This window comes from Narcine bancroftii, chromosome 4 (assembly GCF_036971445.1).
Source record: "Narcine bancroftii isolate sNarBan1 chromosome 4, sNarBan1.hap1, whole genome shotgun sequence".
Taxonomy (NCBI): Eukaryota; Metazoa; Chordata; class Chondrichthyes; order Torpediniformes; family Narcinidae; genus Narcine; species Narcine bancroftii.
In genome coordinates, this window is record NC_091472.1 from 313,383,654 (window position 1) to 313,409,610 (window position 25,957).

Here is a 25,957-nt window from a genome sequence, read left to right on the forward strand (position 1 = left end):
CTAACCCTATACAGACCTAACTGTATACCGACCCAGTGTGTGTAACTCTACACAGACCCAGTGTGCCTAACCCTATACAGACCTAACTGTATACCGACCCAGTGTGTGTAACTCTACACAGACTCAGTGTGCCTAACCCTATACAGACCTAACTGTATACCGACCCAGTGTGTGTAACTCTACACAGACCCAGTGTGCCTAACCCTATACAGACCTAACTGTATACCGACCCAGTGTGTGTAACTCTACACAGACCCAGTGTGCCTAACCCTATACAGACCTAACTGTATACCGACCCAGTGTGTGTAACTCTACACAGACCCAGTGTGCCTAACCCTATACGGACCTAACTGTATACCGACCCAGTGTGTGTAACTCTACACAGACCCAGTGTGCCTAACCCTATACAGACCTAACTGTATACCGACCCAGTGTGTGTAACTCTACACAGACCCAGTGTGCCTAACTCTATACAGACCTAACTGTATACCGACCCAGTGTGTGTAACTCTACACAGACCCAGTGTGCCTAACCCTATACAGACCTAACTGTATACCGACCCAGTGTGTGTAACTCTACACAGACCCAGTGTGCCTAACCCTATACAGACCTAACTGTATACCGACCCAGTGTGTGTAACTCTACACAGACCCAGTGTGCCTAACCCTATACAGACCTAACTGTATACTGACCCAGTGTGTGTAACTCTACACAGACCCAGTGTGCCTAACCCTATACAGACCTAACTGTATACCGACCCAGTGTGTGTAACTCTACACAGACCCAGTGTGCCTAACCCTATACAGACCTAACTGTATACCGACCCAGTGTGTTAACTCTACACAGACCCAGTGTGCCTAACCCTATACAGACCTAACTGTATACCGACCCAGTGTGTGTAACTCTACACAGACCCAGTGTGCCTAACCCTATACAGACCTAACTGTATACCGACCCAGTGTGTGTAACTCTACACAGACCCAGTGTGCCTAACCCTATACAGACCTAACTGTATACCGACCCAGTGTGTGTAACTCTACACAGACCCAGTGTGCCTAACCCTATACAGACCTAACTGTATACCGACCCAGTGTGTGTAACTCTATACAGACCCAGTGTGCCTAACCCTATACAGACCTAACTGTATACCGACCCAGTGTGTGTAACTCTACACAGACCCAGTGTGCCTAACCCTATACAGACCTAACTGTATACCGACCCAGTGTGTGTAACTCTATACAGACCCAGTGTGCCTAACCCTATACAGACCTAACTGTATACCGACCCAGTGTGTGTAACTCTACACAGACCCAGTGTGCCTAACCCTATACAGACCTAACTGTATACCGACCCAGTGTGTGTAACTCTATACAGACCCAGTGTGCCTAACCCTATACAGACCTAACTGTATACCGACCCAGTGTGTGTAACTCTACACAGACCCAGTGTGCCTAACCCTATACAGACCTAACTGTATACCGACCCAGTGTGTGTAACTCTATACAGACCCAGTGTGCCTAACCCTATACAGACCTAACTGTATACCGACCCAGTGTGTGTAACTCTATACAGACCCAGTGTGCCTAACCCTATACAGACCTAACTGTATACCGACCCAGTGTGTGTAACTCTACACAGACCCAGTGTGCCTAACCCTATACAGACCTAACTGTATACCGACCCAGTGTGTGTAACTCTATACAGACTTAGTGTGCCTAACCCTATACAGACCTAACTGTATACCGACCCAGTGTGTGTAACTCTACACAGACCCAGTGTGCCTAACCCTATACGGACCTAACTGTATACCGACCCAGTGTGTGTAACTCTACACAGACCCAGTGTGCCTAACCCTATACAGACCTAACTGTATACCGACCCAGTGTGTGTAACTCTACACAGACCCAGTGTGCCTAACTCTATACAGACCTAACTGTATACCGACCCAGTGTGTGTAACTCTACACAGACCCAGTGTGCCTAACCCTATACAGACCTAACTGTATACCGACCCAGTGTGTGTAACTCTACACAGACCCAGTGTGCCTAACCCTATACAGACCTAACTGTATACCGACCCAGTGTGTGTAACTCTACACAGACCCAGTGTGCCTAACCCTATACAGACCTAACTGTATACTGACCCAGTGTGTGTAACTCTACACAGACCCAGTGTGCCTAACCCTATACAGACCTAACTGTATACCGACCCAGTGTGTGTAACTCTACACAGACCCAGTGTGCCTAACCCTATACAGACCTAACTGTATACCGACCCAGTGTGTTAACTCTACACAGACCCAGTGTGCCTAACCCTATACAGACCTAACTGTATACCGACCCAGTGTGTGTAACTCTACACAGACCCAGTGTGCCTAACCCTATACAGACCTAACTGTATACCGACCCAGTGTGTGTAACTCTACACAGACCCAGTGTGCCTAACCCTATACAGACCTAACTGTATACCGACCCAGTGTGTGTAACTCTACACAGACCCAGTGTGCCTAACCCTATACAGACCTAACTGTATACCGACCCAGTGTGTGTAACTCTATACAGACCCAGTGTGCCTAACCCTATACAGACCTAACTGTATACCGACCCAGTGTGTGTAACTCTACACAGACCCAGTGTGCCTAACCCTATACAGACCTAACTGTATACCGACCCAGTGTGTGTAACTCTATACAGACCCAGTGTGCCTAACCCTATACAGACCTAACTGTATACCGACCCAGTGTGTGTAACTCTACACAGACCCAGTGTGCCTAACCCTATACAGACCTAACTGTATACCGACCCAGTGTGTGTAACTCTATACAGACCCAGTGTGCCTAACCCTATACAGACCTAACTGTATACCGACCCAGTGTGTGTAACTCTACACAGACCCAGTGTGCCTAACCCTATACAGACCTAACTGTATACCGACCCAGTGTGTGTAACTCTATACAGACCCAGTGTGCCTAACCCTATACAGACCTAACTGTATACCGACCCAGTGTGTGTAACTCTATACAGACCCAGTGTGCCTAACCCTATACAGACCTAACTGTATACCGACCCAGTGTGTGTAACTCTACACAGACCCAGTGTGCCTAACCCTATACAGACCTAACTGTATACCGACCCAGTGTGTGTAACTCTATACAGACTTAGTGTGCCTAACCCTATACAGACCTAACTGTATACCGACCCAGTGTGTGTAACTCTATACAGACCCAGTGTGCCTAACCCTATACAGACCTAACTGTATACCGACCCAGTGTGTGTAACTCTACACAGACCCAGTGTGCCTAACCCTATACAGACCTAACTGTATACCGACCCAGTGTGTGTAACTCTACACAGACCCAGTGTGCCTAACCCTATACAGACCTAACTGTATACCGACCCAGTGTGTGTAACTCTACACAGACCCAGTGTGCCTAACCCTATACAGACCTAACTGTATACCGACCCAGTGTGTGTAACTCTACACAGACCCAGTGTGCCTAACCCTATACAGACCTAACTGTATACCGACCCAGTGTGTGTAACTCTACACAGACCCAGTGTGCCTAACCCTATACAGACCTAACTGTATACCGACCCAGTGTGTGTAACTCTACACAGACCCAGTGTGCCTAACCCTATACAGACCTAACTGTATTCCGACCCAGTGTGTGTAACTCTACACAGACCCAGTGTGCCTAACCCTATACAGACCTAACTGTATACCGACCCAGTGTGTGTAACTCTATACAGACCCAGTGTGCCTAACCCTATACAGACCTAACTGTATACCGACCCAGTGTGTGTAACTCTACACAGACCCAGTGTGCCTAACCCTATACAGACCTAACTGTATACCGACCCAGTGTGTTAACTCTACACAGACCCAGTGTGCCTAACCCTATACAGACCTAACTGTATACCGACCCAGTGTGTGTAACTCTACACAGACCCAGTGTGCCTAACCCTATACAGACCTAACTGTATACCGACCCAGTGTGTGTAACTCTACACAGACCCAGTGTGCCTAACCCTATACAGACCTAACTGTATACCGACCCAGTGTGTGTAACTCTACACAGACCCAGTGTGCCTAACCCTATACAGACCTAACTGTATACCGACCAAGTGTGTGTAACTCTATACAGACCCAGTGTGCCTAACCCTATACAGACCTAACTGTATACCGACCCAGTGTGTGTACCTCTACACAGACCCAGTGTGCCTAACCCTATACAGACCTAACTGTATACCGACCCAGTGTGTGTAACTCTACACAGACCCAGTGTGCCTAACCCTATACAGACCTAACTGTATACCGACCCAGTGTGTGTAACTCTACACAGACCCAGTGTGCCTAACCCTATACAGACCTAACTGTATACCGACCCAGTGTGTGTAACTCTATACAGACCCAGTGTGCCTAACCCTATACAGACCTAACTGTATACCGACCCAGTGTGTGTAACTCTACACAGACCCAGTGTGCCTAACCCTATACAGACCTAACTGTATACTGACCCAGTGTGTTAACTCTACACAGACCCAGTGTGCCTAACCCTATACAGACCTAACTGTATACCGACCCAGTGTGTGTAACTCTACACAGACCCAGTGTGCCTAACCCTATACAGACCTAACTGTATACCGACCCAGTGTGTGTAACTCTACACAGACCCAGTGTGCCTAACCCTATACAGACCTAACTGTATACTGACCCAGTGTGTGTTACTCTATACAGACCCAGTGTGCCTAACCCTATACAGACCTAACTGTATACCGACCCAGTGTGTGTAACTCTATACAGACCCAGTGTGCCTAACCCTATACAGACCTAACTGTATACCGACCCAGTGTGTGTAACTCTACACAGACCCAGTGTGCCTAACCCTATACAGACCTAACTGTATACCGACCCAGTGTGTGTAACTCTACACAGACCCAGTGTGCCTAACCCTATACAGACCTAACTGTATACCGACCCAGTGTGTGTAACTCTACACAGACCCAGTGTGCCTAACCCTATACAGACCTAACTGTATACCGACCCAGTGTGTGTAACTCTACACAGACCCAGTGTGCCTAACCCTATACAGACCTAACTGTATACCGACCCAGTGTGTGTAACTCTACACAGACCCAGTGTGCCTAACCCTATACAGACCTAACTGTATACCGACCCAGTGTGTGTAACTCTACACAGACCCAGTGTGCCTAACCCTATACAGACCTAACTGTATACCGACCCAGTGTGTGTAACTCTACACAGACCCAGTGTGCCTAACCCTATACAGACCTAACTGTATACCGACCCAGTGTGTGTAACTCTACACAGACCCAGTGTGCCTAACCCTATACAGACCTAACTGTATACCGACCCAGTGTGTGTAACTCTACACAGACCCAGTGTGCCTAACCCTATACAGACCTAACTGTATACCGACCCAGTGTGTGTAACTCTACACAGACCCAGTGTGCCTAACCCTATACAGACCTAACTGTATACCGACCCAGTGTGTGTAACTCTACACAGACCCAGTGTGCCTAATCCTATACAGACCTAACTGTATACCGACCCAGTGTGTGTAACTCTACACAGACCCAGTGTGCCTAACCCTATACAGACCTAACTGTATACCGACCCAGTGTGTGTAACTCTACACAGACCCAGTGTGCCTAACCCTATACAGACCTAACTGTATACCGACCCAGTGTGTGTAACTCTATACAGACCCAGTGTGCCTAACCCTATACAGACCTCTGTATACCGACGCAGTGTGTGTAACTCTACACAGACCCAGTGTGCCTAACCCTATACAGACCTAACTGTATACCGACCCAGTGTGTGTAACTCTACACAGACCCAGTGTGCCTAACCCTATACAGACCTAACTGTATACCGACCCAGTGTGTGTAACTCTACACAGACCCAGTGTGCCTAACCCTATACAGACCTAACTGTATACCGACCCAGTGTGTGTAACTCTACACAGACCCAGTGTGCCTAACCCTATACAGACCTAACTGTATACCGACCCAGTGTGTGTAACTCTATACAGACCCAGTGTGCCTAACCCTATACAGACCTAACTGTATACCGACCCATTGTGTGTAACTCTACACAGACCCAGTGTGCCTAACCCTATACAGACCTAACTGTATTCCGACCCAGTGTGTGTAACTCTACACAGACCCAGTGTGCCTAACCCTATACAGACCTAACTGTATACCGACCCAGTGTGTGTAACTCTATACAGACCCAGTGTGCCTAACCCTATACAGACCTAACTGTATACCGACCCAGTGTGTGTAACTCTACACAGACCCAGTGTGCCTAACCCTATACAGACCTAACTGTATACCGACCCAGTGTGTGTAACTCTACACAGACCCAGTGTGCCTAACCCTATACAGACCTAACTGTATACCGACCCAGTGTGTGTAACTCTACACAGACCCAGTGTGCCTAACCCTATACAGACCTAACTGTATACCGACCCAGTGTGTGTAACTCTACACAGACCCAGTGTGCCTAACCCTATACAGACCTAACTGTATACCGACCCAGTGTGTGTAACTCTACACAGACCCAGTGTGCCTAACCATATACACACCCTACTGTATACAAACCCAGTGTACACTGACCCACTATGTATTGTGTAGAGCTAGACACAGAGTTATGTATACTGATCTAGCATATGTTACTATTTACAGATCAAGTGTGTGCATTATTGTACACCTACTCAGTGTGGATGACTGTATACCGATCCAAGGTGTGTATAATGCTGTACAGATCCAGTGTATATGTTATTGTGTAGATCTAATTCATGTTAGTATTCAGACTAGTATGTTACTCCATATAAATCCTATGTGTGATAGATCCAGTGAGTGATACTGTATACAGACTGTGTGCAATACTGTGCACAAATCAAGTATAAATTATTGCATACAGATGCAGAGCATGTGTTACTGTCTAAAGACCCACTGTGCATGCTATCGTTTACCAACCCAGTGTGTAGTGCTATATCACAATCCACAGTATGTGATTGTATACAGACCAAGGTTCTGTGTAACTGTGAACAGACTCTGAGTGTTTTCATATCTTGGTTAATAAACAGTGCCACTCTCTGGGTTGCTAAATGATGATACTCATTGAGTTACAATATAGTATTCGCCAATCCAAGACATGCATTACTGAAAATAAACCCAGTGTGAATTGACTAGATGGTCACAATGTGTGTTTCTGGATGCAGGCCCAGGAGTCCTACATTTTCTGAGACGCAACTTCCCATCCTTGTTCAACTTCTGTCAAGAAGAAGTTGTACCTCACTCTCATCAGACCCCATTTTGGAATATGCAGTAGTTGCACGGGATCCAGACACAAACATAGACACTACTTCCACCAAACAAGTCCAGAGACAGGCGGCTTGATTTGACACAAATACATACAGAAGAGAAGCAAGTCTTACAAAGCTTTTGGATTCATTTTAGTGGAGCTCTCCCCAAGACAGACATGAAGCACACTGCCTAACCTGTTTTCATAAAATTCTAAATTTCCAACTCGACATGGACGATCAATCCTACACCGAACCCAACCCAGACGAGGGCACACAACCCAATTTGTAGCGCCATCTTCCAAGACATGTGTACAGCAATTCATTCTTCCCCCGCACAACTAAAGCATGGGATCATCTTCCCTTGACCATATTCACACAACCAGATCCAATTAAAGACAGCTCATCTTCAAAAATCTCTTCCTTAAGCACACCATTTCCCGCCTCCAGTTTAAATTCCAAATGGAATATTTTGAGGATCAAGAACCAGATCCCAAAACCCAGCACATGTGTTACTGTCAACAGAGACCCAATGTTTTTCCGTAGATGTTACTGACAAATATGTGCTGCTTTGTACATAGACTTGTCTTTATGTGGTACTGTGTATACTTTCAGTTTGAGTGTAACTGAAGATGTGTATTACTGACCTGGTCTGTGTATTGCATCTGTAGACTCTGTATTTGTATTCTAATGAAGGGTCTTCAAGTCTTCCAAAGCATTTTCTATTTTTATTGGCAATAATGAGCCTTTAAGTAGGATACTCAATAAAAATACAAATTACTTCCCTAATTTGTTACTCACCTTCTGTCCTCAGTGAGTAACAAAAGCAATTTAGTATCAATTGGTGTGTTACCTAGAGCCTATAAACATTCCTCATCACACTGTAGTGTGTAAAAAATTCACGACCAGCTCGAGAGGCTGCCTTCAGGACAGGAGGCAAGGTGGCACGAAGATCAGCCAGGGCTGGACGCTCCCGGGCAATCAGGAAGGCAAAGTGTGGGTAGGCACAGAGGATCCACAGTCAGCTGGGTGACGCTGGTGACATGAGGTGTATGTAGCAAGGGATCAAAACAATAACAGAACACAAGGGAACCTCTCCATTAGTTTCCACACCACAAGACTCACCGGTCTATAATTCCAAGGATTCTCCCTATTACCTTTTTTAAACAAAGGGACTACATTTGCCATTCTCTGCAGCCAAAGAAGACTCAAAGATCATAGCTACTATCCCAGCTATCTCTCACTTCCCACAGCAATCTGGGGTATATCGTGTCCAGTCGCAGGGACTTATCTATCTTGATGTTTTTAAGAAGATCCAACCCTTCCTCTTCCTTAATCTCCACATTGTCCAGCACTCAGGCCTGTTCTATTTCCAACTTTTCTCTTGTGAATACTGAAGCAAAGTATTAATTTAGGACCTCCCCAATCTCCTATGCCTACAGACACGTTGTCCACTTTATCCTTTAGCAGGCCCATCTTCAAACTTGTTATCCTTCTGTTCTTCACATATGATAGAATGCCTTGGGGTTCTCCCTATTTCTACATGCCATGGCCTTCTCACGCCCCCTTCCTTTCTTAAACTCCTTCCTGGCTACCATATATTTCTCATGAGCTCTTCCTGTTTCCTACTTCTTATTTCTAACATATGCTTCCTTCTTCCTCTTGACTAGTTACCTCACCTGTTTTGTCAACCACAGTTCCCTTTTCCTACCATCTTTTCTTTGTCTAAGTGGGTGAAACCTATCCTGAACCCAAGTAGTCCCTAAACTTCCTCCACATTACTTCTGTACTTTCACCATTAAACATCTGTTTCCAATTTATTCTCGCTAGTTCCTGCCTCGTCCCTTCATAATTAGCCCTTCCCCAGTTAAGCACTTGCCCATTTTGTCCGGTTTTATCCTTTTCCACAGCTATGCTGAAGCTAAGAGAGTTGTGGTCACTCTCTCCAAAATTCTCCCCCACTGAGAGGTCCAACCCCTGACCAGGTTCATTGCCCAGAACTAGATCCAATGTGGCCTCTTCTCTCGTCAGCTGATCCACATACTGTGTCAGGAATCCTTCTTGAACACACCTGACAAATTCAGCCCCATCTATCCCTCTTGCAGTCAGGAAGTGCCTGTCAATATTAGGGAAGTTGAAATTACCCATAACTACAACCCTGTATTTCCTGCACCATTCCAAAATCTGCCTGCTTATCTGCTTCTTGGTGTCCCAAGGGCTATTTGGGGCCTCTAGACTACTCCTAACTCAGTGATAGCTCCCTTCCTATTTCTGACTTCCACCCACACCAACTCAGTGGACACTCCCTCTGCAGCGTCCTCCCTTTCTATAACCGTGATACTATCCCTGACCAGTAATGTTACTCCCCCCCTCCTTAAAATCAAAGACCTTACCTTTTTGGAATCAAGCTTTTCCTGAGCCTTTGTTGCTAGAATTAGTTGGCAAATGGAGAGATCCAAAAGAATGCTTATGGATCCTGCTACTTATTTATCTGCTTGGAACATGCATTTAGCTTTTAAACTGATAATTTGTATTTGTTTCTATATAACAAGGTACACACATATCAAATATCTTGTTTATATTGATAAATCTGCAGTCGGGCTGTAAGGAGCTCAAATGGATGGTTGACAGGATTTCAAGGTTTGAGTTACAGGGAAAGGTTGTGCAGACTGGGGCTTTTTTCTCTGGAACGTAGAAGATTGAGGGGGGACTTGATAGAGGTGTTTAAGATTTTAAAAGGGACAGACAGAGTAATCGTGGATAGGCTTTTTCAATTAAGAGTGGGGGAGATTCAAACTAGAGGGCATGGTTTAAGATTGAAGGGGGATAATTATAAGGGGAACACGAGGGGAAATTTCTTTACGCAAAGGGTGGTGGGGATGTGGAATGAGCTTCCGGCAGACATGGTTGAGGCGGGATCGTTGGTTACATTTAAGGAAAGACTGGATAGTTACATGGAGAGGAGAGGACTGGATGGGTATGGACTGGGTGCTGGTCAGTGGGACTAGGAGGGAGGGGATTTGTTTCAGCATGGACTAGTAGGGCCGAACTGGCCTGTTCTGTGCTGTAAGTGGTTATATGGTTATATGACACTGGGTGGTAAGTCCACATTTAGGGCATTGGGAGCTCGGATGGGAGGGTGGGTGGCTGGGACCGGTTGGTGTCCATGTTCAGGGCATTGGGAGCTCGGATGGGAGGACAGGCAGGGCACTGGGAGCTCTGGTGGGCAGGAGGCCAGGTCCTAGGCGAGAGTCCACAGTCAGGGCATCAGGAGCTCCAGAGAGCAGGCAGCCGCGATCACACTTACACTCCACTAATTTCACTGCCCACAACACAACACGATCACGTGATCGAAAGCCACGCCCACTAAAACTGCCACTGTGAGCACCGGCTCGTACAATTCCTGACTCAGCCAAAATAATTCTGCAAACCGCACATTATATGTCAAAGAGCCACATGTGGCTCACAAGCCAGGTTTTGGCCAAACCTTCTATACCTCTTTCCTGATGGCAGGAGTGAGAGCTCAGCATGTTCTGCCGGGTGTGGCAGAGAAGTAATTGGTTTAACATCTCGTGTAAAATAATATATATTTGCATTTTTTAAATTATCCCATCTTTTACCAAATAACAGCTAATAGATACGAGGGGTATGGATAGAGTAAATGCAAGCAGGCTTTTTCCCCTGAGATTGGGTGAGTCAAGAACTAGAGGGCATGGGTAAAGGGTGAAAGGGCAGAAGTTTAGGGGGAACAGTTGGGAGAACTTCTCACAGAAAGTGGTGAGAGTGTGGAGGAAGCTGCCATTTAAATGTGGGCTTGAATGCGACATTTAAGAAAAATTTGTACAGGTTCATGGATGGCAGGGGATGGCGGTCAATGGGACTACGCAAAAATAATTGTTTGCCACAGACTAGTTGGGCCATAGAGCCTTTTATTTTGTGCTATGTGTTCTATGGTTCTATAATCTTTGTTTGTTAACCCATTCATTATAAATTCTAAAATATTTATTTTTAGAAAGAAAATTAAAGCAAATCAGCATGTCATTGCGGGTTGTAATAATGCTCTCCAACTCCTTGCTGACCAGAATTCAGAATCAGAATTTATTGACATGATGTGTCATGAAATTCATTGTTTTACAGCACCATTACAGGTGCAAAAATTGTGATAAATTACATTTTTTTAAAATTAGTGCAAAACAAGAGAAAGTGAGGTAGTGTCCGTGGTTCATTGTCCATTCAAAAATCTGACGGCAGAGGGGAAGAAGCTGTTTCTGTGCCATTGGGTGTTCATCTTCAGGCTTCTGTACCTCTTGTTGGTAGCAATGAGAAGAGGGCATGGCCTGGGTGGTGGGGGTCCTTAAGGATAGAGGCTGTTTTCTTGAGACCCTGCTTCTTGGAGATGTCCTTGATGGAGTGAAGACTGGTGCCCGCGATTGTGCTGGTCGAGTTCACAACTCTCTGTAGACTTTTCCTGTCCAGTCCATTGTCACCTCCCTATCAGACCGTCAGAATGCTCTCCATGGTACACCTGTAGAAATTTGCAAGAGCCTTTGGTTACATACCAAATCTCCTTCAGTTCAACACTTGGAGGTCTTGGCTGGTATTAAGCATGGACACACATGCTTCTTTTTCCACCAGGAGATAAAAAGAGCTTGAACTCTACGAAAATGGTATATTATGGAAAATTGTAAATTGTTGTCATTGCCGACCATGTTAACATTGATGCTGAACATTTGAGTTCCAGACTGGAAAATCATAAATAAAATATTTTAAAAAAGAATTGAGTACTGTCCTAGACATTAGGGCAACCTTTCTTTCCACTCACATACCACTTTAAGTATTCCCTATGACATGGATGCTCTGTGATTAGTAAGGGATTGCTTAAGATGGTATGAGGGTGAAAAGAAAAAGTTTGAAAACCACTGTTTTAATCATCCCTCATTGACTCGTTATGTGCACGGTTTCAGAACTCCAAAGGAAATGGGCCAGTGACAATTTTTCTCAGGCAAAATATTTCAGTAACAATTGGGTCTAGAGCAGTGGTTCTCAACCTTCCCTTCCCACTCACTCCCCACCTTAAGCAATCCCTCACTAATCACAGAGCACCGACGGCCTAGGGATGACTTAAAGTGGGATGTGAGTGGAAAGAGAAAGATTGAAATCACTGCATTAGGGCAACCGCTCTGCTGTACCAGAATGAGGGGACAGTGAATAGGACTTAAGATGCACATGTAGAAACACGATGAAACAAGATAGTGAGGAAGAATAGGGTCCACATTACAAGTATAAGATTAAGGATTTAACTTTGGCTAATTGAGCATCAAAATTGAAAGGGCGATAAATACAGCACTGAAGGTCTTATATTTAAATGCTCGCAGAATAAGAAATAAGGTTGATGATCTTGTAGCGCAGCTGGAAGCTGGCAGGCGTGACATTGTGGCCATCACTTGAGTCGTGGCTGAAAGACGACCACAGCTGGGAACTAAATGTCTGTGGATACACAGTGTATCAGAAGGACAGAAAGGTAGAGAGAGTGGGAGGGGTGGTTCTGCTGGTTAAAAATGGAATTAAATCTTTGGAGAGAGGAGTCACTGGATCAGAAGATTACAGAATCCCTGTGGGAAGAACTGAGAAACTGTAAGGGGAAAAAGACCCTGCTGGGAGTGGTACACAGGCCTCCAAACAGTAGCCAGGATGTGGTGTGCAAAGTACAAATGGAGATTGAGAAGGCATGCCAAAAGGCTAATGCATTTATAGTCACGGGAGATTTAAATATGCAGGTTGATTGGGAAAACTGAGCTGGTACTAGATCCGAAGAGAAGAAATTTATCAAATGCCTTCAGGATGGCTTCTTAGATCCAGCCAACCAGGGAAATGCAATTCTGGATTGGGTATTGTAACATAGAAATATAGAAAATAGTTGCAGGAGTAGGCCTTTTGTCCCTTCAAGCCTACACCGCCATTCATGGCTGTACTGAACTAGAGTTGGTAAGGGAGGTGAACCCTTAGGAGGCAGTGAACTTAATATGATAGAATTTGCCCTACAGTTTGAGAGGAAGAAGCTAAAATCAGAGGTGAGAGTATAAAGGGGAATAAAGGGGTCTACAGAGTTATGAGAGAGGAACTGGAAAAGTTGATTGGAAGGGCACAGGGAAGACGGGAGAGCAGCAATGGCTGGAGTTCCTGTGAGAAATAAGGAGGGTGCAGGAAAGGTATATTCCAAAAAGGAATAAAAATTTGAATGCAAAAATGACACAACTCTGGCTGACAAAAGAAATCAAACCCAAAGTAAAAGCAAAGGAAAGGACATACAAGGAATCAAAAATTATTACGAAGATAAGAGAGCTAGGAAGCTTTTAGAAGTGCACAGAAGGAAACTAAGGTCATTAAAAAAGAAAAGATTGACTTTAAAAGAAAGTGAGCAAATATTATCAAAAAAGATGCAAGAAAGTTTTTTAAAGTATATTAAAACTAAAAATAAAAGCAAGAGCAGATCTAGGACCACTATAAAATGACGCTGGAGAAGTTGTAATGGGAGACAAGGAGATGGCAGAGGAACTGAATTAGCATTTTGCATCATTCTTCACTGTAGAAGACATGGGCAGTGTACAGGACTTTCAAGGCTGTCAGGGAAGAGAGGCAAGTTCAGTCATGATCACCAGAGTGAAGGTGTTTGGGAAGCTGAATGGTCTAAGGGTGGATAAGTCTCCCAGACCAGATGGAATCCACCAATGGGATCTGAAATAGCAGCTGTAGAGATTGTGGAGGACTGGAAAATTGCAAAGGTCACTCTGTGATTTACGAAAAGGGTAGGAGACAGCACAGCAGCACAATGTTAGCCTAACATTGGTGTTTGGGAAGTTGTTGAGGTCAATTGTCAAGGATAGGTTACAGAGCACCTGGAGGTAAATGACAAGATGGGCCATGGTATCCTTAAAGAAAAATCTTGCCTGACAAACCCACTGCAAGGTTTTGAGGAAATCACAAGCTGGATGGACAAAGAAGTGGCAGTGGATGTTGTATGTTTGGATTTACAAAAGTCCTTTGACAAGTTGCCACACTTGAGGCTGCTTCACAAGATGAGAGCACATAGAAATACAGAAAAGATACTAGCATGGATGGAACATTAACTGAATGATTGGAAACAGAATGGGAATAAAGAGATCCTATTCTGGTTGGCTACCGGTTACCAGTGATGTTCCACAGGGGTTAGTGTTGGGGCCACTTCTTTTCATGTTGTATGATAATGATTTGGAATGCAGAATAAATGGATCTGTGGTGAAGTTTGCAGATGATACAACGATAGTTGGAGGGGCAGGTAGTGATGAGGAACTGGAGAGGTTGCAGAGTGACTTAGATTAGTAGAATGGACAAAGAAGTGATAAATGAAATATAATGTTGAGAAGTGTATAACCATGCACTTTGGTAGAAGGAATAAAAGGGCAGACTATTATTTGAATGGGGAGAAAATTCAAAATTTGGAAGGGCAATGGGACTTGGGACCACTTGTGCAGGATACCCGAAAGGTTAACCTCCAGGTTGAGTCAGTGGTGAAGAAGATGAATGCCATGTTGGCATTCATATCTCGAGGAATGGGATATAAGAGCAGGGGTGTGATATTGATGCTTTATAAGGCATTGGTGAGGCCTCACTTGGAGTATGGGGTACAGTTTTGGGTTCCTTATTTAAGAAAGGATGAGTTGGCACTGGAAAGGGTTCAGAGAAGATTCACAAGAATGAAAGGATTAATCGATGAGGAACATTTGGTGGCTTTTGGAGTTCAGAAGAATGAAGGGGACCTCATAGAAGTATTTCCAATGTTGAAAAGCTGGGACAGAGTAGATGTGGCCAAGTTGTTTCCCATGGTAGGGGAGTCAAGGACAAGAGGGCACAACTTCAGGATTAAAGAGCACTGATTTAAAGCAGAGTTGTGGAGGAATTTATTTGGCCAGATGGTCACAATTCAATGGAAGTTGTTACCACAGCTGACTGTTGAGGCCAAGTTGTGCAATGGTCGAATATTTGGACCAATTTTTCAGATCAAATTGGGGGTCGAGGGTCAAATTTTACACGTGTCATATTTTTGACCTTGTTAAGTACCGGTATGTGCGTCATTCAAGGCAACAGGAGCTCGGGTGGCCGAGACCAGGTGGTGAGTACGCGTTTGGACATCAGGAGCTTGGATGGGTAGGTGGCTGGGGCAAGGATCCATAGTGGGGCATCGGGAGCTTGGATAGGCAGGTAGCTGAGGCAAGGATCCATAGTCAGGGCGTTGGGAGTTCAGTGGGTGGGCGGCCAGGGTGAGGATCCACTGTTGGGTCATTGGGAGCTCCAGTGGGTGAGTGGCCAGGGCGTCAGGAGCTCAGATGAGCAGTCATTCGGGGCATTGGGAATTCAGATGGGTGAACTGTTGTGGCATTGGGAGCTCTAATGGGAAGGTGGCTGGGACGAGGGTGCATGGTTGGGGCATCAGAAGCTCAGATGGCAGGTGGTCAAGGTTTCAGGAGTTCAAATGGGCAGGCAGATAGGGCCAGAAATAGGGGGTGTGTCAACATTTACACAGTATTGATGATTACACAAGTATATACGGTATTTAAGGCAGAGATTAATCAGTATCTGAATAGTCAGGGTGTCAAAAGTTATGGGGAGAAGCCAGAGGAGTGGGGCTGAGTGGAAGAATGGATCGATTCATGATTGAATGGTGGAGCGGACTCGATAGGCCGAATGGCCTAATTCTGCTCCTATATCTTATGACCAAGATCAAACTAGGGTCTCTGGCACTGTGAACAATGGCTCTACCACGTGTGCCACCTGCTCAATCCAATAAAGCAAAAAAGCAACTGATAAAGCAATCTTCTCTAGTTCTGTTTAGATTCTTTATTTGCGAGATCTGTGAGACAACTTTCAGTGACTTCATAGGTCAACAGAAAGAAATACTGTTTAAACTAAAATGCCACTTACAAAAATGGGAAATACTGATGTAGGATTGTAATGCCCAATAGTGCTTTTAATTTCCAATATTTATTTGATTAATTGGAAGTAAAAATGAATTTATTTTAATTGCAAAATCTTGTTCTGTTTGCAGGATTTTTAATAAATTATATTTCCTCTTTGAACGAGAAAACCATCACTGGTACTGATGTTTCATGCATCTGTTTTAAATCTATTCGTTCTTAGGGCACATTACTATGATTACCTTTCATGCTGAGACAGCTATTCATTTTCAATATTGCCACAGTGGAACTTTTGTCAATACACTCTCTGTGTTTCCTGCTTTGTATTTACGATTCTTCATTTGCCTCATCCATTTCCGAGTATGGAACGGGTGTATAACAAGGGAGCCCTAGAGCACACAGCACAGAAACAGGCTCTTTGGCCCATCTATGCCGAACTATTATTCTGCCCAGTCCCATTGACCGTACCTCTCCCGTCCACATACATATTGTATTATCTCTTAAATTGAACCTGTGTCCACCACCTCCTCTAGTTCCACCCTCTGAGTGATGAAGTTCCTCCTAATGTTCCCCTTAATCATTCCTTCTTTCACTATGTCTCACTTAACTTCAGCGGAAAAAAAGCCTGCTTGCATTTAATCTGTCTATACCCCTCATAATTTTGTATAACTTTCACATCTTCCTTCATTCTCCGACACTCCAGGGAATAAAGTCCTAACCTATTTCCTATAACTCAGCTCCTCAAGTCCTGGAAATATAATTGTAAATTTTCTCTGCACTTTTCTACTCTTATTGATAACTTTCCTGTTGGTAGCTGACAAAAAGTGTCATCCTAGGAACAATTCAAACTAACCTCTGGAACTTGTTCAATATGTCCAAACCTTTCCTGCAATGAGAACAGAATTGAGCATTATGCTCCAAGGTTCCCTTTACTGTAAATAATAATACATAAAATTGTAATATACATGCTATACTTCAAATTTTTTTCTCCCGTAAGTTAAACATAGAGTCGCCGTGAGTATTGCCTGGCACCTCTAACAATAGGAAAAAAGAACCAAAAGAGAGTCCCTTCTGAGAGTGTCTGTGGATTCGCCTCCAGCGCTCCCACAACCTCGCAGCCGCGCAGGCTCCTGTTCAATCCATTGGCAACCTGAGCTCCAGGTCCAAACTAATACCCACCAGGAAGCCCTCAGTGCCCAAGACCCTCTGGAAGCCCTTCATGTCCTCAGCACCCTCTTGAATCCCAGTTCCAATACCTGGTTCCCATGAGCCAGTCTCTGGCAGTGTGGGTCTTTCGAGCGCGTTGCCCACCACCCATAACCTGTGGGCGTCCTTCCAGTTGCTGAGCCCCTCGCTGGGCCGCCACCATGGTCACCTTCCCTGCAGGGTCATCTCCCATGTTTCTCCTTCTCACAAGGGCTGTGTCGTCGTCGTCCCCCCATTTCCGGTGCCCTGCGCCAGTCAGCTGCTTCAGCTGAGGCAAGATCAGTGTTTGAATCAATAGATTTTCATTGTGCATTCAGGTCATTGGAATCAAGGTGGGTAGCTGGTGTTTAGCTGAAAGCGCGAGCAATCTAATTGAGTAGCAGAACAAAGTGAAGGATGTGGATGGCATCCTCTTTCTCCTGTGTCTGCATGGGTCACCTTGTGGCCTCGGAAAGTCACTGAACATTGCAAGAGCGAGCACCTTAGTAACGAGGTGGAACAAACCTCACAGAAGAACATTTGGGACAAATAAGGCCAATTAGATTCAAGACAGGCCAGTAAAAAGGATTAATGCCAGTTGTCAGATAAGAGAGACAAATTTGTTGATTTCCCCTTCCTTTTAATGAAAAGTAAAGCTCCGACACTTCATTCCAAATGACCCCACTGCTATTTTGTTTGATTTTGTGTGTGTGTGTTCATGGTCATTCTTTATTGTAAGTTGCAGGGTCCCATTTCTCTGCTGTTAGTCAACGCCATCTCCGTATTATTCAGCCCACTTGGAGTGCTGTCCTTTATTTCACCTCTCAGAAAGGTAATTAAACACATTTAACTAATGGTGATTTTAAATCTGCTCACTTATAATCAATAAACTCTAAAAGAGCCTGCTATCATTATCTGATAGCGTAATTCACACACCAAATATTCAATTACCCCATTAACATTCAATATGTATAATTAAATGGGACAGGGCTGACAGGTTAGCAATGGAGGTAAATAATGAAAGGAGCTGTTTTCTGTAAATGATCTGAATTCATTGTATTGGCTCTAATTGTATCTGCGGCATTGTGTCAGCTCTTTAACTGCGTCCCAAAGATTTAAGGTGGGTGGGAGAAGGTACAAAGTGGGATAAATCTGTGTTTGATGGCATTTGCCACTGTTTACAGCATGACTCATTCCTCTAAACAGCAGTAAATCAGGCATTGAATTAGGAGATCTGGGAAATTGCCCAAGTCCTGGGTGCAGTGGACGATAAATAAACACAGGGGATGGTTGTCTTTTACAGCTACACAGACCCTAAAACAAGCAAAAGAAATTAACTGTAAAATTCATCATTTTAATAGGTGCTGTTTTTAAGCCTCATCCTGCCAGTTTACTGAGAAGTCACTGTTTGATGGTGACATCTTTTGGACGCATTCTTTACATTTCTACATTGTCCAAGAGTCTCTGTCTGTGGATGATTCTGTTTCTCTTTCAATTTATCTGTCTAATCTACCATCCTCCACATCTGTCAATTTATCAGTACATCCTTCCATGCATCCATCAACCTTCTTATGTCTCAATGCATCCAGCTATGTCATCTATATAATCTATTTCTCTAATCTATCCCTTCTTCCATCAATCTATCTGTACATCCAACTATGAATCTGTTTCCAACTGCATTTTTCCTTTTACTTATTTCTTTCTTTTCTTATTTCTTTCCTTACTTCTTTCCTTCTCTCCTTTCATTCTTCCTTCTTTCATTCCATTCTTTCTTTTCATCATTCTTTCCTTCACTCCTTTCCTTCCTTCGCTCCTTTTTCTCTTTCCTTTCTTTCTTGTTTCTCTATTCAGTCTCAAACTATATCAGGAAGATTCCTATTGATCGGAGGCAAGTGGCAAACCCATGCCAAAGTCAAATGGCTCATTCCCCAAAAATACTTTAAGCCTGGCACCTTGTGAACTGCAACAATATCAGGCAATCCAAACTTGGACTAGCAAGTCTTTCAATATCACTCCAGTTAAATACAGAACCTCAGGAAGAATTTTCTAAAAATAATCTTTCCCAACTTGATTGAACCTTTAGAGAAGAACTTCACTGCAGATGTTGGATATCGATGAGTTCTGTGGCATATGGAATATCTGACATACAAGAATGGCTTCGTCGTCTTTTTTCGGCAGTGTCTTGGCTAATCAATTCCAGATAAATATGAACTACAATGGAAAATAACTTTCAGACAAAGAGGATAAGGAAGACCATGGAAGAACCACCATGTGTAGGCCCATCTCTACACAACCTGCAATTAGCTACGTACAGAGTAGAACCACTCTCACGAGATGGTCTGCACCAGGGCCATGGAGAATAATGTGAGAATATAAAAGTGAAAGGGAGCAGCACCCAAAACGGAAACTCTCTAAGGCAGTATTTCTCAACCTGATGATTCGTGGGTGTGTTATATATATTGCTGATAAATTTGACAACAAAAAAAAATCTAAAAAATGTCCTTGCCAAAACAAAACTCCTATGGATGACCTGAGATGGGGCTTAAATTCACCAGCACTTGGTGGTCCCTGCATTTCCTATGGATGTCCTGCAGGAAGGAAAACACTACTTAAGTTGGTCAGTGAGTATAAAAAGGTTGATGACCCCTGCTCTAGTGCACAGGTTTAAGGTGAGAGGAAGGAGTTTAATATGGGATCTGAGGGGTGAGTTTTTTTTAGACACAGAGAGTAGTTGATTTGTTTTAGACACACAGCGCGGTAACAGGCGCTTTCAGCCCACAAATACCCCAATCAACCTACAACCCCCTGTACATTTTGAAGGGTGGGAGGAAACCGGAACACCCAGAGGAAACCCACACAGACACTGGGAGATTGTACAAACCCCTCATGGACAGCGCTGGATTCGAATCCGGGTCACTGGTGCTGTAATACCATTGCACTAACTGCTAAGCTAAGCATGTTGCCCAACCAGTGGGAACTCTCGGACACAGGAAGTTGTGGAATCAGATCAAATCATTACATTTAATAGGTATTTAGACAGATTCATTAAGCAAGGAAGAGAAAGATGCGAGGAAATGGTGTTAGTGAAGATGGGCCCAAAAGGTTGATGTGGACATGTATGCTGTACGACGTTATGACTATATTTATTAACTGTCAGAGGCCAAGCACAGAAGATAGATATTACCGTGATATTGACAATACACGTGCAGGGTCAAAAGTGTCGATAAACTTTCTGGATACTTTATTGACATCTTAATGTGCTAATTACTCAGCTTTAAGTGAACTTCTGCACTTGAACCTGTTATACAGTTGGTAGACTGTAATTATAATCTCATCAAAGATTAGTATCTGAAAATGGTTGCCCATCAATAATTTGGCCTTGAAAAGAGATTAGAAGACAGTGTTATCAAGGACAAGGCACAAACGTGCTGGAGAAACTCAGCAGGTCACACAGCGTTCACAGGAAGTAAAAGGTAATCTGTGTTTTGGGCCTGGGCCCTTCATAGAAACGTTGGTTACCCTTTACTTCCTGTGGATGCTGTGTGACGTGTGACCTGCTGAGTTTCTTGAGAATGTTTGTGCATTGAATTCGACCCCAGCATCTGCAGATTTTCTTGATTAACAGATTTATCAAAGATCTGGTTGTCTTGCAGAAGCGTTGGTGCATCTTTAGGTTTATACCATGAAATCTGAACCCCAAAGCTCAGATGTTGCTCTGATCTGCAGAGGCTCCGGTGGGATTGTATGGACTGAGGCAAGAGAAACTTTCGAGTCAGCCAAAGATCATTTTCCTTTGAATCCCATGGTTAATTATTAAAATTCCCAATAATTTAAGGCACAAAAATCACAGAATACTTTTGTGCAACACTAAGGGAATTTTGAGGTATAATTTCGGACAAGATCATAAGTTTTGGAAAGACAAACCAATGTAGGACATACACAATCAATGGTAGGACACTGAGGAGAATGGGAGAACAGAGGGATCTAGGAATACAGACATATAATTCCCTGAAAATGGCATCACAGGTAGATAGGATTGTAAAGAGAGCTTTTGGCACATTGGCCTTCATAAATCAACGTATTCAGTAAAGGAGTTAGGATGTTATGTTGAAGTTGCATAAGACATTGGTGAGGCCACATTTGGAGTATTATGGTCATCTCTTCTTCTTTGGCTTGGCTTCGCGGACAAAGATTTATGGAGGGGGTAAAAAGTCCACGTCAGCTGCAGGCTCGTTTGTGGCTGACAAGTCCGATGCGGGACAGGCAGACACGGTTGCAGCGGCTGCAGGGGAAAATTGGTGGGTTGGGGTTGGGTGTTGGGTTTTGCCTCCTTTAGTGCAGAGAAGATTACTGGATGATGCTGGGACTTGAGGAATTGAGTTACATGCAGTGGTTCTCAACCTTTTTCCACTCACATACCACTTTAAGTATTTCCTATGCTATCAGTGCTCTGTGATTAGTAAGGGATTGCTTAAGGTGGGATGTGGGTGGAAAGAAAAAGTTTGAAAACCACTGTTTTAATCGTCCCTCATTGACTCGTTATGTGCACGATTTCAGATCTCCAAAGGAAACGGGCCAATGACAATTTTTCTCAGGCAAAATATTTCAGTAACAATTGGGTCTAGAGCAGCGATTCTCAACCTTCCCTTCCCACTCACATCCCACCTTAAGCAATCCCTTACTAATCCCAGAGGACCAATGGCAGAGGGATTACTTAAAGTGGGATGTGAGTGCAAAGAAAAAGCTTGAGAACCACTGAGTTACAGGGAAAGGTTAAACAGGATTTTATTCCCTGGAACTTTGGACAATGAGGAAAGATTTGATGGAGGTATGTACAATTATGAGGGGTACAGAGAGAGTAAATTCAAGTAGTTTTTTTTCCATTGAGGGTGGGTGAAATATAAACAAGAGGACATGGGTTAAGGGTGAAAGTGGTAAAGTTTAGGGAGAATTTCTTCATACAGAGAGTCGTGGTGGCAATGAGAGTTGTGGAAATGCCAGCTGAAGATAATATAACATAGATGATGTAACATACATGAAGATGAAGATAATGTAGAATGTAACATACATGAAATTCTTTAATTTTTGCCTCCTGTAAGGAAGACAGAGAATCGCCGTTTTGTCCAGTGCCCCTCACAGAAATGAGGCCCCAGCGAGGAATGAACTTGCAACCCCTGGTTTACAAGGCCAGTGCTCTGCCATTGAGCTATGAAGTCATGTGGGTTCAATTTTAACATTGAAGATAAGTTTGGACTGGTACATGGATGTGAGGGATATGGAGAAATATGGACTGGATGCAGGTCAGTGGGATTAGGTTAGACTATCTTACCTAGAGCCTTAGACAATATTTATTTCCAAATTAACATTACAAAACAGGATTTCAAGGTTTGAGTTACAGGGAAAGGTTGTGCAGACTGGGGCTTTTTTCTCTGGAGCGTAGAAGATTGAGAGGGGACTTGATCGAGGTATTTAAGATTTTAAAAGGGACAGACAGAGTAAACGTGGATAGGCTTTTTCAATTAAGAGTGGGGGAGATTCAAACTAGAGGGCATGGTTTAAGATTGAAGGGGGAAAATTATAAGGGGAACATGAGGGGAAATTTCTTTACTCAAAGGCTGGTGGGGATGTGGAATGAGCTTCCGACAAACTTGGTCGAGGCGGGATCATTGGTTACCTTTAAGGAAAGACTGGATAGTGTTAGGTCTGCTTTGTTCGAGAATGAGTGAGTCAGACACCAGAGTGAGTCGAAATCAAGGTTCTTTATTACCGGATTGTAACACTTGCAACTAACAGTGTTAGTTGGAGAAGGCGCATTCTCCTGATATCAGCAAGTGGTGTTTTTTTATACCTCAGGACACACACTTAGTAAATTATCATACCATTACACTGTCCAATGAATAAGCTGTTGCTACCCTTCACTGTTAGTCTGCTGCTCATCAGCTTGTTAGTGCCAAACTTATCTTGAGCGTACAAGGTCACACCTGCATCCTGTTACTCCTTAGTACTGGGTGACTCCTTCTCTGGTCCCATCTCATGATGTTTTTACCTTACAATAGTTACATGGATAGGAGAGGACTGGAGGGGTATGGACCGGGTGCTGGTCAGTGGGACTAGGAGGGTGGGGATTTGTTACGGCATGGACTAGTAGGGCCGAACTGGCCTGTTCTGTGCTGTAAGTGGTTATATGGTTATATGGTTAAAACACAATAACAACCAAAAAGAAACTATTACATTAAAGGTACTTGGGAGACAGATGATCTTGAATTAATGGCCAAGTTTCCCACAACACATTTATGATTGGATTTTAAACGGCTATATTTTGGGGACAAAGCAATTTGGGGCATCCTGGGACATAAAAGGTGGGATATTGATGCGAGATTACTTAAAAAAAAATTTGATGGAGGAAATCGGATTTTTGGGCAGTAGTGGAATCAAGGACAAGAAAGTGGGACTGAGGGGAAGATCAGATCCACAAATAAATAGGTAGTCAGGACCATGGAACTGAAAGTGGTGGAGAGCATGCGAGGAATCACAGCTGTAGGTAGGAAGGGTAGATTTAGCACAAAGGAAATCTCACCTCAATATCACATCTTTTATATCTCAAAATACTCCAAGTGAGGTCTCACCAGTGCCTTATAAAGCCTCAACATCACATCCCTGCTCTTCTATTTCTCTTGAAATGAATGTCAGCATTACATTTGCTCTTTGACACAAATAAAATTGCAGGCAATATAAATTTTTTTAATTTAAAATTTTATCTTTTAAATTTAGACCTACAGCACAGTAACAGGCCTTTTCGGCCCAAGAGTCCATGCCACCCAATTTACACCCAATTAACCACACCCTCTATATGATTCGAACTGTGGAAGGAAACTGGAGCCCCCAGGGAAAACCCACTCAAACACAGGGAGAATGTATAAACTCCTTACAGACAGCACGGGATTCGAACCTTGGTCCTGATCGCTGGCGCGCAAAGGTGTTGCGCTAATCGCTACACCCAAGTCACCTTTTTTTATTGTTCATACCATATTCGCACGGTAGGATGAGATAGCATTTCTCCAGGACCACGGAGCATATTTACATAGATGTAAGGTAGGAAAGCAGTTAATGCATTAAAATATTAAGATATTAAGATGTGTACACTGAAAGTCCATGGTACGCTATCGACATCTGTATAGAGAGTTCAGGAGTCTGATGGCTTGGAGGGAAAAGCTGTTTCCCACTCTGGGCATAAGGGCCCGAGTGCTTCAGTATCTCCTGCCAGATGGCAGAAGGGAGAACATTTTGCTATCAGGATGTGTGGAGTCTTTCACAATGTTTATTGCCTTTCACCTGCATCGAGTGTAGTAGATGTCCTTCATGCTAGGAAGAGGTTCCCCAATGGTCTTTTCCGCTGATTTCACTATCCTCCAGGGTCTTGCGTTCTGAGGTGGTACAGATTCCAAACCAGACGTTGATGCATTTGCATAGGATTCTCTCAATACATCCTCTGTAGAATGTAGCGAGGATGGAAGTTTGGAGATCAATTTTCTTCGGCCTTCGCAAGACGTTGAGGCGCTGGTGAACTTTCTTGGCTATGGAGTTTGTGTTAAGGGACCAGGTGAGGTTCTCCATCAGGCACACTCCAAAGAACTTGATAGTCTTGACGGCCTCAATATTAAAGCCGTCAATAGTCAGGGAGCATGGACCCCAAAGCCCTCCTGAAGTCGACAACCGCCCCTTTTGTTTTATTGACATTCAGATACAGGTTGTTTGCTCTGCACCAGTTTGTTAGTGACTCCACTTCATCTCTGTACGCTGCCCCTTCCTTCTAAATGATAAGGCCCACCCCTGTCATGTCATCAGCGAACATGCTGATGTGGTTCGAGCTGTGTTTGGCTCCACAGTCATGGGTCAGCAGAGTGAATAGCAAAGACTAAGCCCACAGCCTTTGGGGGTCCCCGTGTTCAGTGTGATGGTCTTGAAGTCTCCCCGACAGGAAGTCAAGAATCTAATTGCAGAGGTAGGTGTTTAGACCCAGCAGCTCAAATTCCCTATCAGGTACTGAGGTCTTCTTCTTTGGCTTGGCTTCGCGGACGAAGATTTATGGAGGGGGTAAAAAGTCCACGTCAGCTGCAGGCTCGTTTGTGGCTGACAAGTCCGATGCGGGACAGGCAGACACGGTTGCAGCGGTTGCAGGGGAAAATTGGTGGGTTGGGGTTGGGTGTTGGGTTTTTCCTCCTTTGTCTTTTGTCAGTGAGGTGGGCTCTGCGGTCTTCTTCAAAGGAGGTTGCTGCCCGCCGAATTGTGAGGCGCCAAGATGCACGGTTTGAGGCGTTATCAGCCCACTGGCGGTGGTCAATGTGGCAGGCACCAAGAGATTTCTTTAGGCAGTCCTTGAACCTGAGGTATGATCGCGTTAAATGACGAACTGAAGTCAATAAACAGCATCTGAACATGCCTGTCCTTATTTTCCAGGTGAGTGAGGGCTAGATGGAGGGCGGTGGCGAAG

General features: G+C 44.2%; 1 long non-coding RNA gene across 1 annotated transcript in view; it reads left to right on the top strand.

Annotated features, from left to right (window-relative positions):
- Window positions 1-25,957, top strand: part of LOC138762262 (uncharacterized) — a 63,281-nt gene that overhangs the window by 31,324 nt on the left and 6,000 nt on the right. Inside the window, exon 2 of the long non-coding RNA XR_011356865.1 lies at window positions 6,711-6,769. This is a non-coding gene — a long non-coding RNA (uncharacterized lncRNA). The remainder of the gene's footprint in view (window positions 1-6,710; window positions 6,770-25,957) is intronic.